The following is a 6782-nucleotide window of genomic DNA, read 5'->3' on the forward strand; positions in this document are numbered from 1 at the left end:
CTCCTCACTACAGGTGCTCCCGCCTGCTCAGCGCTGCCAGAGTCTCCCGTCTGTCCAGCGCCGCCAGAGTCTCCCGTCTGTCCGGCGCCGCCAGAGTCTCCCGTCTGTCCGGCGCCGCCTGAGCCGCCCGTCTGTCCAGCGCCACCAGAGTCTCCCGTCTGTCCGGCGCCGCCAGAGTCTCCCGTCTGTCCGGCGCCGCCTGAGCCGCCCGTCTGTCCGGCGCCGACTGAGTCTCCCGTCTGTCCGGTGCCGCCTGAGCCACCCGTCTGTCCGGCGCCGCCAGAGCCGCCCGTCTGTCAGGAGCCGCCAGAGCCGCCCGTCAGTCAGGAGCCGCCAGAGCCGCCCACCAGTCATGAGCCGCCAGAGCCGCCCGCCAGTCAGGAGCCGCCAGAGCCGCCCGCCAGTCATGAGCCGCCAGAGCCGCCCGCCAGTCAGGAGCCGCCAGAGCCGCCCACCAGTCAGGAGCCGCCAGAGCCGCCCTTCAGTCCGGAGCTGCCCCTCAGTCCGGAGCTGCCCCTCAGTCCGGAGATGCCCCTCAGTCCAGAGGCGCTCCTCAGTCCAGTGGGGCCCTTTAGTAGGGTTGCCAGTCCAAGGTTGTCCAAGGGAGTCCGCACCTTGGGGGGGGGTACTGTCACGTTCTGACCATAGTTCTTTTGTGTTTTCTTTGTTTTAGTGTTGGTCAGGACGTGAGCTGAGTGGGCATTCTATGTTGTGTGTCTAGTTTTCCCGTTTCTGTGTTTGGCCTGATATGGTTCTCAATCAGAGGCAGCTGTCAATCGTTGTCCCTGATTGAGAACCATATTTAGGTAGCCTGTTTTGTCTTTTGGTTTGTGGGTGTTTGTCTTCCGTGTCAGTGTTTGTCGCCACACGGTACTGTTTCGTTTGTTCACTTTGTTTATTGTTTTGTTTAGTGTTCTGAGTTAATTAAAATACTTCATCATGAACACTTACCACGCTGCGCTTTGGTCCGATCCTTCTACCACCACAGATGATCGTTACACCAGGGGATAATGGGAAAGATGGGTGACACCTGGAGGGGGGTGGAGACAAGCACAAGGACAGGTGAAACAGATCAGGGCGTGTCATATTTAAATCTATTTAGTCTTACCTCAGGCCAACAACGTGAAAATATGGGACACCACCACTTAAAATACCCTGTAACTCTTCTGATGTCAAGTCTCGCACACCCAAATACCACTCTGCAGCTGTCACCACCACCTCAATTTTCTGTGATTTACGTTCCATCCCTGTAGTACAGTTGATAACCATTGCTATAAATGCAAAAATATCCAGTCTTACTGAAACATATGTCACTTGTTGGCCTATCCCTCTGTACTGGTACAGATCAACTAGTCACCCTACTCCTCTCAGGATCCCTCCCCCTTATCCCATCTTCCTCTAATTTCTTTACTGCCTCAGCATATGACAACTTCACAGTGGAGAATATTAGATCCTAATGACTCCCATTGAGTACACTGTCACGGTTTTCTTCCTGGGATGAAGGAGAGGACCAAAATGCAGCGCGGCTAGTTTTCAACATGTTTAATAGACGAATAAACAGTAACACTAATACAAGTAACAAAATAACAAATGTGAAAACCGAGACAGACCTATCTGGTGCAGACAAAACAAGAGACCGGAAACAATCACCCACAAAATCCCAACACAAAACAAGCCTCCTATGTATGATTCTCAATCAGGGACAACGATTGACAGCTGCCTCTGATTGAGAACCATATTAGGCTGGACACAGAAACAGACAAACTAGACACACAACATAGAATTCCCACCCAGCTCACGTCCAAATCATTAGTGCACAGATATAGAAAACAGTTTAATATTATTATTTAATTTTTTTGTTGACAAAATCTACTAGGCAGCAAAAACATTTTTTTACAGTGTTGATAAATCACTACATGAAAGAAGAATTGCTCATAAATCGAAACCGCTTCACAAAATGAAAAGACATTAAAGGCCCTAAATACAGCCTGCAGGTTAAATGCCAACATCAAAGAACTATTGGGGCATAAACCACCTGGCGAATGCAAACTACGCAGGACAAAACAGCGGTCAAAAAGACATAACCCGTTGAAATAAAAGGCATCAATCCAAAGGGATTATCTACAATAGTCAAAGACGCATGGCAGACCAAAAAAGTGGAACCAAACAATTGGCAAAATCAGGAAGTAGAAAGGAAGACTCTGCGCATGCATTGCTGTATTCAGCACCATTAAATGGAGAGCGCGCTTCTGCTGCATCTCCACTCATGAGACAGGTAATAGCGGAGCTCCGTGGTGCTGACATGCTATAGGCACAGTTCAGTACACCCCTCATCCAATAGACCCCCAGAATCTATATAACCCCCCTCCTGTAATTCTCACAGAAACCACTATGTCGGGAATGGTTTTTTCCAACACTTTCCCTGGATGCCCCCAGTCTTGCTCAGAAAATAAGGTCATCTGTCTCATCTCAACTTTTTAAGTCACTGCAATAAAACTATTTGAGGTGCTTTCATGGAATATGTAGTCACTGAAAAAAAGTTATATACAGGCTATATAATGTAATGGCATCTAGAAAGTGTTTTAATATACACTGCTCAAAAAAATAAAGGGAACTCTTAAACAACACAATGTAACTCCAAGTCAATCACACTTCTGTGAAATCAAACTGTCCACTTAGGAAGCAACACTGATTGACAATAAATTTCACATGCTGTTGCGCAAATGGAATAGACAACAGGTGTAAATTATAGGCAATTAGCAAGACACCCCCAATAAAGGAGTGGTTCTACAGGTGGTGACCACAGACCACTTCTCAGTTCCTATGCTTCCTGGCTGATGTTTTGGTCACTTTTGAATGCTGGCGGTGCTTTCACTCTAGTGGTAGCATGAGACGGAGTCTACAACCCACACAAGTGGCTCAGGTAGTGCAGCTCATCCAGGATGGCACATCAATGCGAGCTGTGGCAAGAAGGTTTGCTGTGTCTGTCAGCGTAGTGTCCAGAGCATGGAGGCGCTACCAGGAGACAGGCCAGTACATCAGGAGACGTGGAGGAGGCCGTAGGAGGGCAACAACCCAGCAGCAGGACCGCTACCTCCGCCTTTGTGCAAGGAGGAGAACTGCCAGAGCCCTGCAAAATGACCTCCAGCAAGCCACAAATGTGCATGTGTCTGCTCAAACGGTCAGAAACAGACTCCATGAGGGTGGTATGAGGGCCCGACGTCCACAGGTGGGGATTGTGCTTACAGCCCAACACCGTGCAGGACGTTTGGCATTTGCCAGAGAACACCAAGATTGGCAAATTCGCCACTGGCGCCCTGTGCTCTTCACAGATGAAAGTAGGTTCACACTGAGCACATGTGACAGACGTGACAGAGTCTGGAGACGCCGTGGAGAACGTTCTGCTGCCTGCAACATCCTCCAGCATGACCGGTTTGGTGGTGGGTCAGTCATGGTGTGGGGTGGCATTTCTTTGGGGGGCCGCACAGCCCTCCATGTGCTCGCCAGAGGTAGCCTGACTGCCATTAGGTACCGAGATGAGATCCTCAGACCCCTTGTGAGACCATATGCTGGTGTGGTTGGCCCTGGGTTCCTCCTAATGCAAGACAATGCTAGACCTCATGTGGCTGGAGTGTGTCAGCAGTTCCTGCAAGAGGAAGGCATTGATGCTATGGACTGGCCCGCCCGTTCCCCAGACCTGAATCCAATTGAGCACATCTGGGACATCATGTCTCGCTCCATCCACCAACGCCACGTTGCACCACAGACTGTCCAGGAGTTGGCGGATGCTTTAGTCCAGGTCTGGGAGGAGATCCCTCAGGAGACCATCCGCCACCTCATCAGGAGCATGCCCAGGCGTTGTAGGGAGGTCATACAGGCACGTGGAGGCCACACACACTACTGAGCCTCATTCGGACTTGTTTTAAGGACATGACATCAAAGTTGGATCAGCCTGTAGTGTGGTTTTCCACTTTAATTTTGAGTGTGACTCCAAATCCAGACCTCCATGGGTTGATAAATTTGATTTCCATTGATAATTTTTGTGTGATTTTGTTGTTAGCACATTCAACTATGTAAAGAAAAAAGTATTTAATAAGAATATTTCATTCATTCAGATCTAAGATGTGTTATTTTAGTGTTCCCTTTATTTTTTTGAGCAGTGTACATATACCAGTAGGGGAGCCTACAGATAAATAATGCACTAGGTTAGAGAGAAAAGTTGCAATCCGTTTTTTATAAAGTAGTACAATTTAAGTTACCCTCATTTAATACTTCACGAACAGACAATTTCATGATGTAGTGTTCCAATCCTGCGTTAGACAAATCTGTAGGTTAACACCAAACGGTTAAGTGATTATGAATTTAGAGCAGTCGGATTAAGTAATAGTGAAATACATTTTAACAAATGAAAAATAATATCATAACAAATGTAATGTGAGCATTGCATTGTGGAAATCAATGACTTTATAAGAACATGTATTGCAATGTGAAGCATGTATTTGTAGATGAAAAAGTAACTATGATTTGGTGTACTCTACTTGAAAATGTGTTTAGAGTTTTGAAACCACTGCCTGTTTGATGATCTGTTGTTGTAGTTTTTTTTACCATATACTTGTGAAAATTGCACCTGTGGCCACACTTCTCATCCAGCAGGTGGTGTTAAATCCCTCCCTACGTGGCTTGAATGATGAGTAGAGTTATTCCTTATAACTCCTAAAAAATGTAAGGCCAGTGTTGGCAACATTTCTTCTGATCCAGCAGGTGGAAATGAAATCCCTCCATATATGAGTTGACTGACCAGTTAGTTGACTGACTCCTTATAGCGCCTAAGGATTTTAAGCAGTGTTGGCAACATTACTTCTGGTCCAGCAGGTGGCGGTGAAATCCCTCCCTATATGAGTTGACATTCCTTTGAGCTCCTAAATTAAGCATAGAGTGTCAACAGTGCATCTCTGCTGAACCCTGTTCTGGGCCGTTTGCTTCACTTAATTCGAGATGATTCCGGTCTTCTTCATCTCCTCTTCATTAGTCCTTCTCCATGTCTTCCTTCCTGTCTTGCCCTGTGGGTTCCACTGAAGTGTGTTTTTTTTTTATCACTGGCCACTTAAATTAATGGAACACCAGTTACTTTAATAATGTTTACATATTTTGCTTTACTCATGTCATATGTATATACTGTATTCTATTCTACTGCCGCTCTGACATTGCCCGACCATATATTTATATATTCTAATTAAATTCCTTTACTTAGATGTGTGTTTATTTTATTTATCTTTTTTTTAAGGAGAGCCCTCTAGGAGCTCAGATGCAATAATTTAATTACCAACGTTTCGACAGACAAGCTGTCTACATCAGGGTATAATTTTTCAAGTGTACTTCAAGCGCTAGCCAGCACCTCGCCTAAATAGGTGTGCGTTTCTTTCGCCTCTATTTTATTTATTTAACTAGGCAAGTCAGTTAAGAAAAAAGTATTATTTACAATGACGTCCTACACCGGCCAAACCCAGATGACACTGGCCAAATTGGGCGCCGCCCTATGGGACTCCCAATCACGGCCGGTTGTGATACAGCCTGGATTCGAAACAGGGTGTCTGTAGTGATGCCTCTAGCACTGAGATGCAGTGCCTTAGACCGCTGCGCCACTCGGGAGTCCAAACATAGTAAATGGGTAGTGGGTAAATGTGGCCTCAGGATATGTGGTTTCCAGTTTGTATAAAGTCCAGTGGAAGTTCTTTGAGGGCTGTCGTGGTATCGGCTTGAAGGGGAATATACATGGCTGTGACTATAACCGAAGATATTTCTCTTGGGAGGTAATACGGTCAGCATTTGATTGTGAGGTACTCTAGGTCGGGTGAACAAAAGGACTTGAGTTTCTGTATGTTATCACAATCACACCATGAGTGGTTAATCGTGAAACAAGCACCCCCACCTTTCTTCTTCCCGGAGAGTTCTTTATTCCTGTCTGCGCAATATACTGAGAATCCAGCTGGCTGTATGGACAAAGACAGTATGTTCCAAGAGAGACCTGATGTCTCTCTGGAAGGAGATTCTTGCCCTGAGCTTGTCTACTTTATTATCCAGAGACTGAACGTTAGCGAGTAATATACTCGGAAGCAGTGGATGGTATGCGCGCCTCCTGAGTCGGACTAGTAGTCCACTCCGAATACCTCTTCTCAGCCTGCAATGTTTTGGATCAGGCTCTGGAATCAGTTAAATTGCCCTGCGGGGTACGAACAAAGGAACCAATTCGGGAAAGCCGTATTCCCGGTCGTAATGCTGGTTAGTTACCACCGCTCTGATATAAAAAAGTTATTTCTGGCTGTATGTAATAACACAAAACATTTCCTGGGCTGATAATGTAAGAAATAGCACACAAAAAAATGAAATACTGTTCATTAACACGGTACTTCATTTTGTTTATCTGTCGGCCCCAGCCTCGAACTCAGGCCGGCCCTGTGTGTAGCTAACTGACCCTCTCTGCCCATTCATCGCCATTTACCCGTTGTTGTTGTTTTCCAAGCTGTTTACCCGTTGTTGTCTCACCCGTTGTTGTCTTAGCTCTTCCAATCAAAACCTTATGCCTTTCTCTAATGTCAATATGTATACTGTTGTTTAGGGCAGCGCTCATTGTTTTATTTTACTGGAGAGCCCCTAGTCCTGCTCAACATGCCTCAGATAGCCCCCTTGTCCCACCCCCCACACATGCGGAGACCGCACCTAACTTAACTGGCGCCTCCAGAGATGTAACCTCTCTCATCATCGCTCAATGCCTAGGTTTACCC

The sequence above is a fragment of the Salvelinus namaycush genome, chromosome 40, assembly GCF_016432855.1.
Source record: "Salvelinus namaycush isolate Seneca chromosome 40, SaNama_1.0, whole genome shotgun sequence".
In the NCBI taxonomy this organism is placed as follows: Eukaryota; Metazoa; Chordata; class Actinopteri; order Salmoniformes; family Salmonidae; genus Salvelinus; species Salvelinus namaycush.